The sequence below is a fragment of the Nanorana parkeri genome, unplaced genomic scaffold (assembly GCF_000935625.1).
Source record: "Nanorana parkeri isolate BGI_ZX_2015 unplaced genomic scaffold, ASM93562v1 scaffold175, whole genome shotgun sequence".
NCBI classification, from domain to species: Eukaryota; Metazoa; Chordata; class Amphibia; order Anura; family Dicroglossidae; genus Nanorana; species Nanorana parkeri.
The window spans coordinates 1035134-1049196 of NW_017306443.1; the positions used below are offsets into that span (position 1 = coordinate 1035134).

The window sequence follows — 14063 nt, forward strand, 5'->3', positions numbered from 1 at the left end:
TCTAATCCTAAACGTGCATGTAAAAGATCTTACATCTGACAAAGTTTGTGATATACAGTATGTCCATACATTTTAAAAAACTAGATACATATAGGGATAAACACAGTGTATTGTCTTATCCATTTCAGAAAAAATAGGATTTTTGTGCTCACAGTAAAATCCTTTTCTCTGTGTTCATTGAAGGACACTGGAAATTGATCAAAGATCATGTACCACAAGGTAGTATCGCCACCTGGAGGAGAAGGAAGCTAGGCACAAAACAAAAGACAGCCTAGGGGTGGCCTTTGCTAGTGGCCAAACCCTTCACTTGCTGACAAGTCTCCAGTAAGTAACAAGCAGTAAGAAGTACACTCCCCCACACAGAGAGGGCAGGAGCTGTGTTCTTCCATGAATGCAGAGCAATCGTTTTACGATTTCAACAAGAGACAGTGGCTGAGGACACGGCCTGACCCTTTTGAGGACCGTCCAAAACTACAAACAGAGTATCAGTCTTATGAAAGGGAGCCTTAACATCCAAGTATACACGGAGAGCGCGAACCACATCCAAAACAGTAAAGTGCTCTCTCCTTCCTATAAGCGGGCTTCGGACATAAAGAAAGCAAAACCATATTTCATTAAGGTGGAAAGCCGAAACAACTTTAGGAAGAAAAGACAGCCTGGAATGCAACACAACCTTGTCCCTATGAAGGATCGAAAATGGGAACTTACACGTCAAGGCCGCCAACTCCAAAAGCCTGCAGACAGAAGTAATTGCCACCAAAAAAAGGCCACTTTTTGAGACAAAGTCAGAAGCGGAACCCCCCTCAAAGGCTCAAAATGAGGCTCCTGCAACACAGAGAGCACTAAATTCAAATTGCGGTAAGGGAGATCGGACAGGAAGGACGACATGCGTAACCCCATGCACAAACGTACCAACATAGAATTGGCCACCGGGAAAGATAGCCAGAGCCGAAATCTGGCCCTTCACCGTACTCAAGGTGAGACCCTGATCCACCCCACACTGCAGAAAGGTCAGGATCCTGCGTACCGAATAAAAAAGGAGAAAAGAGGGCCCTTGCTTAGCACCAGGCAAAATAAGCCTTCCATGTACGGTGGTAAATCTTCTGGGAAGTAGCCTTACGCACCTTGAGCATCAAGGGAATAACCGAATTCGGCAAACCACAGTTCCTCAGCACCTGGCTCTCAACAGCCACGCTGGTAAATCCAGCAACTGTGAAGCAGGATGGAACATGGGGCCCTGCTACTGTAATAGATTCGCCCGTCCACATCCCCCCAGACCGCGGGCCAGCCTCTCTAACCAGCGGCGTGCCGTCACTAGGAGACCGAGGCGTCAGGCGGCGCTCCCGGCTCCTCCCCCTCACGTTCTCCTCCTCCATAAGATGACGCGGGCTGCACTAGCTCAGCGCTCTAGTGTTGTGAACGTCGAGCCAGTGTACCTCGCTAGCGTCATAGCACTGCCGGAACCGGCCCCCTGCGGCCATAGAGATGCGCCCTACATGTGGAGCTGCTACTACTGCCAATCGGTGCTTTCACAGGGATTCGTTCCCTGCAACCCACTGCCTTCCTGAAGCCTTCAGCTGGACCCTGCTGTCTCTCCTGGATTGCCAGGATTGCACAGGGATTCTGTCCTGCATCTTCCTGGAGCAGCTAGCCTGATACCAACAATTGGACTTAACCCATTACAAACCCCAAGTAACCTTGTCTCACCTGAGGCTCTCCAATACTAACTAATATATGCTCTGCTAATCTGCATATTAGCCAAATTACTGTACACGCACTCTGGTACTCATTTATCTGTGACTCCTTAAAGGCACAGTGCCATAACTTGTGAATGGACTGCTTTGATTTCATTGAATTACATAGTTACATAGTATTTGAGGTTGAATAAAGACATTAGTCCATCAAGTCCAACCTATTAGGATCTCATTCTAGGAGTACCCGTACCCCTGTATATACCATACAGAGTGTGACGGGGAACCCTTGACCCGAGCCGACACAAACAAGCGACTCGCTGATTCCGCAGCTGAGATCCAGCCTACCCACCTGGGCCTGTCCGTTACAGCTACAGAAGATCTGGATGAAGCACAGCTGCCAGGATGCGTCCACGACCATCCGCACCAAGTCCGTGTATCAAGCTCTTCTCGGCTTATCCAGTGCCACAAGGATGACAGGAATCCCACCGGCTGATGCACCGGGGGAAAGGCATATCCTGAGATCCACATCCGGCATTCCCCAATGGAGGCAAATCTGATGTGCAACGACCATTCCCCCGGATCCACCGACTGGCGACTAAGGTAATCGGCCTGCCAATTGTTCACCCCTGGGATATACACTGCAGAAAGAGCCAGAACATGCTCCTCCACCCAAGAGAAAATCCCAGACATTTCCCGCACTCTGGCCATGCTTCTTGTCCCACCTTGATGGTTTATGTATACCATGGGAGTGGCGTTGTCCTGCTAAATTCGAATCGGCAAACCCTGAAGATGGCAAGTCCAGTGCTGGAGAGACAGACGAACTGCCTGAATTGCCGTTGATCGGAACACCGTGTCCATTTACATCAGATTACCCCCGGTCCAGCACGATCTGATCTAGCGAAACAGATCTCTGATCCGTTTGTTTATCCGGACCTAGCTGGAGCTGGGGCTAACCAGGTGTAAACAGACGTTCGTCCATTTATACACAGTGGCCCATAGACTTGCATAGAGCATCCGATCGGGTCCGGCTGAAAAACAGGTGGACCTGATCGGATCGCTCATGTGAAAGGGACCTTAGGTCAGACAAGTGCATAAAAATGTGCACAGTATAGAAACATGTAGCACTCTCAACATTGACGAATATTCTGATATTTAGAATTTATTAATGTGTTCACATAAAGAGGAACTTTACCCACCAATTTACTCTCAAACCACTTACTTTTAAGGCATGCCAACTGTCAAGATTGCAAGTTAACTTATTTCAGCTCTCAGCCAAACTTTTAGGCACTCAAATGGCTGGTGTCATAGCCCATCATATGTGCAGCACCAGGGTAACTGCACCTTCCTTGGCTGTAAAGGATAGGAGGTTGTAGTTACACTTTAACTATCATCAATGCCTGTAAGTGTGAATAGTAGGGCTGCAACCAACCAATCGATTAATCGATAATAATTGATAATGAGAATAGTTGTCAACTATTCTCATTATAGATTAGTTGATTGGTTGGTGCTATTGCACCAGCCCACTACCTGCTGTATTTACATCACCTGCCAGCTGCGGAATCTTGTCACTGGCAGCTGTCATTCCCCCATGCTGAAGCTATTCAAGCGCCATGTGCTTACACTACAAACATTGGAAAAAAAATGTTAACGGTGGGAAAAAAGTCATTTTCAGTTTCAGCCTGACAAATTCTGCTGTGGGAGGTGCATTGCAGTGCCATTCACTTCAATGGCACTCCAAAAGCGCCTCCCATCCATAGTGGAACGCACGGTACCGCAATGCATTGCGCTCCAGGGCAGTGCGAGTGCAAAAAATTGTGCATGCAGTTGTATTCTGAAGTAAAGTTTATGTTTTTAACACAGCATTTGCGTATTTTATTTTAAATTAAGGATGGTGTTTATTTAATTTTTGTATCCGATTAATCGAGAAATAAAATCGGACAATTGCAGCCCTAGTGAATAGTATTTTAAACTTAGGCAATACACAGTATATCAAGTAGCTGAAACATGCAATTAGGTGGGCTAGGGAACAGTAACGTAACTGTTTTTAAAGAACAGAAAAGAGGACAGTGGGCAGTCCAAAACATTACAATGGGTTAAACAACAAAAACACTAGAAGAATCCCATAATTCCAATTTGTACAAAAAAAAAAACAATGTTTGTCGAATGAGATCAACCTACAGCTAAGTATAGAAGTTATTTAGAACTTTGTATGTATAAACTGGATTTGCAAGTTAAAGCAGTACCCCTGATTAGGAAGTTTTTGTGACAGATTTAAAAGGCCAGGTAAAGGTCTGATGAGCAATGTTATGACTTGATCTAGTGGAACATTTTAGACACATCTTAAAAAATGTTTAACCACAGGCTCACTTTATTTCAGTGAACCTAATTTTCTCTCTTTTTAGTTAGTGCGGTTTAAAGCTGAACTCTAAAATTACCTTTAGACTTGCACAGTCAGCTTCTCTCCTGTACTGAATGTCTTACTCTGTTTCCACTGTACACTGTGAGCTTTTCACAGTGTACACTAAAAGCTGCGGAAAGTCAAACAGAGCCCATCTAATTTTCCTGGCTGGAGGACCTTCAGCATCATCTATTCCTTTCCTCACCAGCCTGACTGTCCCTGGCCTGCTCCTTTCATTGACTGAATTTCATTTTTTTTCATTCATGAAGGCTCAGCTTGAAACAAAAAGGAAAAAGGGTGCTCCATAGATCCACCGAACAATACATTTATTACTGTCCTTGCACCCCAGTCACACTAATAATCAACTACCTGCCTCTTACACATATTACCCGTTTGGGCTTAATTGTAAAGTATCTCTATTATTATACAGGATTTATTATTATACAGGATTTATATAGCGGCAACAGTTTGCGCAGCACTTTACAATATAAGGAAGACATTACAATCACAATACAATTCAAGACAAGATGGTAAGGAGGGCCCTGCCCCTGAGGGCTTACAATCTAAAAGGGAGGGCCAAAAAATATATTTGAGGAGGTAGCTCGGTGGGGATGAATTGTTTGAGAACGTGATGGTTGAGTGGTTAGGTTGAGGTGGGATAGGCTTCCCTGAAGAGATGAGTCTTAAGGGATCGCCTAAAGGCAGTCAGAGTGGGAGATAGTCGGACAGGTTGGGGTAGAGAGTTCCATAGGATTGGAGAGAGACTCTAGAGAAGTCCAGGAGGCGAGCATGGTAGGAGTTGACGAGGGAGCTGGAAAGCAGGAGGTCTTTGGAAGAGCGGAGGGGGCGGTTAAGGCGATACTTTGAGACAAGGTTTGAGATATAGTCGGGGGAAGAGTTGTGGATGGCTTTGTAAGTCGTTGTTAATGTTTTGAATTTTATACTTTGGGCAATTGGAAGCCAATGCAGGGATTGGCAGAGGGGTGATGCAGACACTGAGCATTTGGTTAGGTGGAAGAGTCTAGCAGCAGCATTCATGATAGACTGAAGGGGGGATAGCCTGTGTAGTGGTTCGACCAATGAGGAGAGAGTTGCAATAGTCAAGACGAGATATCACAAGCGAGTGGATGAGTAATTTTGTGGTTTCTTTGGTGAGGAAGGGGCGTATTTTGGAGATGTTACGAAGGTGAAGGCGGCAGGATTTGGATAGTGATTGGATGTGGGGAAGAAAGGTGAGGTCCGAGTCAAGGATGACACCTAGTACCTTGGCATGGGTCGATGGTTGGATAGTTGTGTTAGCAATCTTAAGGGAAAAGTTTGGGGAAGGTGCATGGTGGGGAGGAAATATCATGAGCTCAGTTTTTGAAAGGTTGAGTTTTAAGAAGTGTTGTGACATCCAGAAGGATGTGTCAGTTAGTAGATTAGTGACACGCAAGGACACAGAGGGGGTGCGTTGTGGAGTAGAAATTTATATTTGAGTGTCCTCAGCATAGAGATGGTATTGGAAGCCATGTGAGGTTATCAACTGACCAAGGGAGCAGGTGTAGATAGAGAAGAGAAGGGTTCCAAGGACAGAGCCTTGGGGGACCCCTACAGAAAGAGAACGAGGAAGGGATGAGTTAGATTTGTCGGTGACACTAAAGGAGCGCTAAGATAAGTATAGTGTATAAATCTCAATACAAATTAGTAAACTAAATGTGAGATTGTAGTATATCACGGGAGTGAGATTGGAGTGGTGGCTACTCTACAACACACACAAGGACCATGGGGAACAAAAGTAGCCACCCTACAGAAGGAAGGACAGTGTCAGCATGAATTCAGAGATGATTTGAGGATCTACAGCTGAGTGATACACAAATAAGATACATTTTTGTTAATAGTTAAGGTACTTAACTATTGAGATCTCAGGGAAAGGCATTTTCCTCCCCCGATAGGATGTGCATGGTCACATGTCTTAATCACGTGTCTAGTCACATGTGCCAGAAATCCAGGAAGTAAAAGGAGAGCTAGTAATCTGCCCTTAGTTAACATGGCCACTGTCAGAAGACTGGGGATGAAAAGAGAAATAAGGTGTGCAAAAAATACAAAGCCAGCTATTATCTAGAAGTATGTGTCTGTAGATTGTCATTACTAAACATTTCTAAAGGTGTCTTTGTTGTTATTTTAAAGATATGGATAAAGGTCCGCTTTAAAGGACTAGGATGATCAGTGTGACCGGAATGCAAGGACAATAATAAATGTACTGTTCTCTGTATCTATGGAATGCAATTTTTCCTTTTTGTTTCAAGCGAGGCCAGAGCACAGAAGAGCTCAGGACCTGAACCCTTGATGCTTCCAGAGATGGGAACCTGTGTGGGAATTGGAGCAGTGATATCTCACTCGGAGACTGCATAAAGGCTCATCATTACATGTGTTTATGCAAATGCAGCCTGCCTAGGAATGCCACTCCAAAACTGACATCCACCCTTCAAGGCATTTTGATATATGCATAACTCCTCCAAATATGCAGCCCACTGCTTTCATCCTCTTGAGAGGAGCACTGAGGCATGGTGCTGTGATGTTTTCAGGAGCTATATACTGCACCCTGCCAGCCCCATCGCACCAGCCATGATCTGCTTTCCTTGCACAGAGTAGCACAGAGAGACAGTAATGCCAGCAAATAAAATAAGGTATGTAATGAAAACAGAAAGGTCTTATTAAAAAATGTTATTAGAGAAGGGGGAGGGACAAGGAAAATCAAAATATCAGCAGATTAAACATCCGCTTTAATTGAATGCAGACCATCCCGGAACTGGAGAGAAGTCATGATTCAACAATAACTTTCTCATATGATAATCTGCTTTGATGAAACAGCTGTCTTTAAAGAGAAGCATGGAAGCTGTAACCTTATCCTTACAAGGTCTCCTGTCTCAGTCTACTTACAACATTTTATAAGCCAAGCAAGCTATGTGTCCAGATCCTCTAAAATATAAAGCTGTAACAAAGCTACAATTCCAGAACTGTTGAAGCCAGTTCTCTCAGCTTATAAAAGCTTTGCTGGCTGCGTGTTTATGGCTTAGTAATACATGCAGAAATAGAATTTATTTTATATTAATAAGAACCGGGGGTGAGGGGAGGCGTGGGGGGACGACACCCTATACTTTAAAGGTGGACAGGAACAAAGTCAAGACAGTGAGATGTCAGCATTTCAATCACCAAATAATATAAGATGCCAGTGGTTGACTAAGAAACATTAAACCACTTTTGGTTAAATTGCCCCTTTAACACCACTAAGGCCTCATTCACACCAGATCTTTTGGCATCTGCTTTTTAATGGATGCCAATGCAAAGACATCTGAAAACGAATGGGTGTGTGAATGGGAGCAGTTCACATCAGTTCATTGTGCTGCGCTGCCTTCCGTTGAAAAAGTAGAGCAGACTTTACTTTTTTTCAGCGCAAAGCAACGGCCTGGTGTGAACTGCTACCCAGATAGCAAGCAATTGTGCTGCAAGTTTGAAAATGACTTGCTAAACTCTTGCAGACTTGCCAAGCTTCACAATTTTGTTGCACGATTACAGTAAGTCTGCTTTGCAAGTCTCCAGACCAGCGAGCTTGCAAAGCTCATGCTAAGACCTGCAGGACACTTGCTGTAGACTTGCCAAGCAAATTTGCTACAAATTCAAAAAGTGTCAACTAGAACTTGTGCTGCAAGTGTTCTGCAAGTCTACAACTTGCCAGGAACGTGTGCAGCAAGTTAACAAAATTACAATTTCACCCTGACACAAGTTTGTGGAAAGTTATCCTTGCTATCTGGGTAACTCGTGTCAACGCAAGGCAGAACGACACCTATATGGGTTGGACTTGATGGACATATGTCTTTTTTTCAACCCCAAATACTATGTAACTATGTAACCTTATACAGCTTGATCTGTATAAACGTGGAAAGCATTAAAAAAACACCCAAAAAACACAATGTCAATATCAAAAGATGTCAATGGACTGAGCAAATGCAAGTCATAGTACCTTAGTTGACTCGTGTTTTTGGTTCTGATTCCGATTTGAATGCACCCTTAATGGACCAGTAGTAGCATCCAGTGCCATGGGGCTTGCAACAGCAATTCAAAACTATAGGATTCAGTCAGTCACCAGACTTTCCTACTGATTCTTACAGTAGAAATAGATGTACCTGGCAGCACAGTGACTTAGTGGTTATCATTTATGTCTTGCAACACTGGGGTCTTTGGTTTCTTGGTTTCCTTGGAATCTTAGCCAGGACACTGCCTGCATGGAGTTTGCATGCTCTCCCTGTGCTTTTGTGGGTTTCCTCCAAGGAATCTGGTTTTCTCTCAATTCCAAGTTGGTAGGTTAACTAGCTACTGTTTAAATTGGCCTTAGTATGTGTGTGCGGGTCTAAAGATTTAACAGCAGACCCTGGTATAACTCTTCTGAGTGGCTAATGAAGCTCTGGTACGCATTTTAGGCATGGGGCCACAGAAAAGTAAACTTAAAAGTGTACCAAAGATTGCAATAGGCCATGGTAGAAGGGAAGATGTAGTAATTAGGTTTCACATACTTAGAAGTTTTTTGCCCACAAAGTACAAGCATACCAGGAGAGATGCATTGGCATGCTAGTTAAAATATACTGTTGTCCTGTATACAGCTAGGGGAAAAAAAAACAACTCCTACACAATGCCATAAAAGAGAAACTACAAAAACCATTGCATCTTTTCTTTTAACATTCAGCTTCCCTGCGGCATCGTCAAACTACCAGCATTCTCTTCATTGTGACAATCATTTTCTTTCTAGGCAAGCTGTTTTGAAGAGCTATGAGCAGTATCAGTGTCAGATGTTACAACTACTTCACTGTAAAGTGATAACAGATAAACGCGAAAAACCCCGAAAGAATATACTGATAAATACATTCAAACTTTTTCAGCTCTGCCACATAACAGTTTGCTGCCTTGTCAAACTTAAGAGCTATTTTTGGTCATCAGTTTGGAGAAACATAAATTTAGTACCAAAACAGGAAGAAGGTAGAGCATGATCAGACTGTTTCACAAATGCCTGAACATGCTCTATCAATTCTCACTTCCTACTGTTTAATTTAACACTAAATAACAGCTAAATACCCCAAAACATATTTATGGGAGATATCTTATCTCAGGGGTGGGCAACTCTGGCCCTCCAGCTGTGCTTGGACTACAAATCCCAACATGTTTAGCAAAAAAGAAAGGGGAAGGGAAGGTATATGCACAATATCTTCAATATAAGTTAATATAAATGGGGGTCCCCTAACTATTCAAAGTTATTAGAAAAAGAAGTTTTCCCCAGTGAGAGGGGATCCCACCATTCTTTACACAATCTACGTAACAATTAAATGGTGAAAAAGGTATAAATGTATTTATTCAATAAAAATCCATATTTTTAGACTCTACGTACACAGAAAATCAGAAAAATATATTAATCAGACAAATAGATAAATATATACACACAAAAGACAGATAAATATATATACAGAAAATGTTTTTTGGACTGCATACCGCCTATAAACTAGTAAGTAAATGAGTGGGTTAATGAGAAAATTCCTTGTCAATTAAGAGACATGCCGCTTAGAAAGCCAGATATATTCATATATTTTTTATGTATGAAGAAGAGACAAAACACTGTCCATGAAGTAAATTCCGATATATGCTGAGTATCCCGATAGTTGCCCTAGTTTGAACTAAAGGGCACAAAAAGTATCGGAGTTATAGCTATGGAAGAAGCGTATCATGTGGACACAGCACCCCTGGGAATCAAGGGAGTGGGATGACACAGTTAATATGAGAAAATATATTTTTATATATATATATAAAACTCACAGTCCCGGGATATCCTTGTTTCGATGTTTCCAGAATGAGTTTCAAAGAAAAATAGGTAAGTTGAAGCTGGAGTTCTGATGACTAGGTTGGAGAAGAACACAGATATCAGGAGGTGTAAGTATTACCTCGGCTGGATACGATGGATGTTACACCTCCTTGCCTTAACTCGATAGCTGTGTTCAATTAACCGAATAGGTTTCTCTTTGATTTTGATCCACACTTGATTTTAATCCACACCTCGCTTGGGCCAGTCGCCATCCGCGTATAGGTATACCGGATGGTCTAGTTGGTGAGATTTAGCTGTTATTTGTTGACCATGAATTCCACATGGAAGAGTTTAGGCAAACTCTAAGCCGGTTCCAAGGAATTTTCTCATTAACCCACTCATTTACTTACTAGTTTATAGGCGGTATGCAGTCCAAAAAACATTTTCTGTATATATATTTATCTGTCTGTTGTGTGTATATATTTATCTATTTGTCTGATTAATATATTTTTCTGATTTTCTGTGTACGTAGAGTCTAAAAATATGGATTTTTATTGAATAAATACATTTATACCTTTTTCACCATTTAATTGTTACGTAGATTGTGTAAAGAATGGTGGGATCCCCTCTCCCTGGGGAAAACTTCTTTTTCTAAATCCCAACATGTCTCTGCTTCTAGGAGTCATGCCTGTAACTGTCAGTCTTGCAATGCCTCACAACAGCAAGAGGACCCGAGTTGCCCACCCCTGTCTTATCTGCTAAAGGATTTGTATTTCTGTTCAAGTCCTGAGACCTAAGGTAGTATTACACTCTCAAAGTTTTTTCAATAATGGGTCCATATCAAACAAAAATACATTGCTCAGTAAATTATTTCTTTAAATTTTTGCCCAAGCACTTAGTCATGATGTTTCAGAACAATTGACTGCAATACTCTCAACTCACCTTCCCTGAACTTTCTGTCCAGTATAAGATCACAAGGGACAGCACGTTTTCCAATAGCTGTCCATCTCATAGCCTGGAGGAGTGGGGGGCAGGGGAGTGTTTTGCCTTGCTGTTCCTGTGTGTTTGCGGAGACACATATCGCTTGTTCAACAGCAAAAGGTTTCCCAGCACACTCAACAGCATGCAAAAAAACACTGTCCAACTACCAAGGCTAAAAACAGAGGTTTTAGTTGCACGTCTTCTGCTGAACATGTGGCAGCCACACTGTCCCTCTGTGTAGTGTAGTCCCAATTCCAACCTATGAGAGCCTCCATTTTGGAATTGGGTGCAAAAGAGGGGCCTTGACAAGGCAATGTGGCTTCCACAGGTTCTGCGGAAGACGTGCAATGAAAACCTCTGTTTTTAACCTTCATAGTTAGACAGTGTTTTTTTGCAGGCTGGCTGGTGAGTGAGCTGGGAACTTTTTGCTGTTGTACTGTTTAAAGCCCTTCCATGTGCACCTTGCTTTAAAGTTGGTTATGAATTGATGAGTGCGTTTGCCATTCGTTTTACACATAGCTTGTTAGAGCACACAAGGGTGGTTTCTTAGGACCCTGCAAGGGAAAGGAGCCACCCTAAAACAGTATATCAGGGTAGGGCTCAGGAGACCAGCGTATTCTGCACTAAGGCATGATTAATGGAGGAATTAACAGTAGAATTAAAGTGTATCAAAACATCAAACACTTTAAGAGAAAATCTCCCACCCACAGAAATTCAGTACATCCTCTCAACATTGACTAACCACCCTCCAACTCCAGATTGAAGAGCAAGATATAAAATCAAGATGAACAACACATAAAAGATGTCACAGACACCTCAGGAGAAAAGGGCAAAATTTCTGTTTGCTTACCCTACGGCATATGACATTTTCGGACTACAGCTGTTAATGTCAATTACCTAGACCTTCCAAACAGATTTTAGACATGCAAGGATGCCTTGTTAACCAGGAGAACCAACCCAACCTAACATATAGCCTCCATCAAAAGATTAGACACATCAGAGCCTGCCAGATAATATACAAAAGCAATCTACTATATCCCCACTCCCAATCTCTAAGACTGGCTCAAATTGGTTGTACCCTTCTTTCGATCCTAAATACATTTAAGAAAGACTCCTTCCCACAACCCTACATCATCATCTTATCTGTTATTATCTGCTTTCCCAGGAACTTGATAAGGCCGTCTTTACAGTTACTGTGTTTTTTTTATAGTGAAATATTATCAATAAAAGATCTTTTCACCAGTTATGTTAAGAGTGTCATTTATAAGTTAGGTCCATGGGAACTTACATAGAGTATATTGGGGCCCACATGTCAGTGATCTCATTACTATTAAGAGGGTGAATAGGGAGGCTGATATTCACAGGAGTCTAGAAAAAAATTCACTCACCCCACATTTTATCGAATTTAGCAGGGCAGTTTCTGGCTTCATAGAGATGCAAAATTGTATTCACTAGTTATTTCCAGACATTGATGTCTAAAATCCTAGCAGATGTCTAGTTTAGGACTATAGTTTTCCTGGCATAGAAAAGAAGTAATGTTATAAAAGTCTTCTTTGAGTCCCAAGGTCTATGTCGCCAAATGCCCCTAGAAGACACCACTTTGGGCTCAATATGCTAGGAACTGTAAAATTATGTGAGATGACCCTGGGGGAACCATGGCATCCCTAAACCATATTAAGAATGTGAGACAAACTCTATGAAAGTATAATTGAATGAGTTTATCTTTTGTAGATATAACAGTGTCAAAGTAGATGTAGCAACATTCATCCTAGTCTTGCTTAGTCATGCCTGGACTGGTCTCAAATTTGGGGCAACCTAGAAGGTTATTGGGATATTATAGAGTCTGGAGACTAACTTTGAGGGATTGGGTTAGAGTTTTAATACAAAAGTTTAAAGACTACATCACTTAATCCAAACTGGGGCTCAGCTAAAGATACTTAAAGTGCAAGGCACTGCCAGTTATTACTGCAGTGTAGCAAAGGACTTAAAGGAACCCTGTAAGTATAGTTGATTTAGGTATTTTAAGCCCTCATTAGTCCATTGGGTCCACTTGGGATAGTGGACTAGTTCTTGGTTACACCAGATAAGATTATTACAGGATTGTGGGACGATCTGAAGACATTGTTTATAAATGCTCAAGGACATACTGTATAGACAATAGTGTCTTTTAGTAGTAGGAAGACCATTCTGATTGATAAAATTAGAAAGGGCTTCAAGGGACGTAACTACTGTGGCCTTGCCACATTATTTAACTATGGAAATAGCCACCAATGCACATACCTGAGAATGAGAAAGGGAGAATCTAGGAGGTGTGGGATGCCAATTAAATGTGGTTATCAGATTGTGAAATTCTTGAAAAATACATTTAGGGATGTAGATGGGACAATTGGAAATTATTTCTAAAACCCATTTGAGGGGAGTCCTGGCCCAAAACACATTTTGCTTTTAGCTTTTAAACCCTAAAATAACTGGAGTTGTGGTCAATGCGCGTGGACGGGGTAAATAGGAATTAAATTTAGCTATGTCTAGGTTGCGTGTGTGGGGGGGATTACCCCCTATGTAAAATTTTCTCAAGTACTCAAATACCAGTATAGCATAGCAGCCTTGAGGGTCTGTTCTCACATCTATAATTTTTACATTCAAGGCCTTAAACACCAAAATAAAGACATCTCTTGGGAAGATTGAGTAAGTGGCATAAAGGTTATGTGCAATTGAGGGCCTTTTAAGAACTAGGACTCTGGAACTAATTAGGTGTGTCTCCTAAAGGAGTATTATATGCTCTTTGATCTGTCTAATGTGATCAAGTTGTAAAAACCTGTTTATTTTAGTGTTAATATCTTGGATATTCCAGCTTAAAACTTTTAGCTTAGGAACCATTGTTTTCCAAATAAAAAATCTATTACAGGAGAATTAGCTCAAGTCTCCATGTAATAATGAAAGTAGAAGTAACTATGAGTGAGATATCGTTAAGTCTCAATTTTAAAAATAGATTTGAATAGGCTGACTTGACAATAACAAAACAAAAACAAAAAAACTGTTGCAAACCAAATTGTAGTGAGCTTTAAGCCTAAATGCACACTCAGATCGCTCGTTTGATGAATGCACAGTATAATCAGTAGACAAAAGAAAAGAAAAGAAAAAGGAACAGTTATAAAGGAAATAC

General features: G+C 41.7%; 1 protein-coding gene across 1 annotated transcript in view; it reads right to left on the reverse strand.

The window, feature by feature from the left end:
• SH3KBP1 (SH3 domain containing kinase binding protein 1) overlaps window positions 1–14063 on the reverse strand; it is a 281799-nt gene that overhangs the window by 75577 nt on the left and 192159 nt on the right. The gene's annotated exons all lie outside the window — the stretch shown is intronic.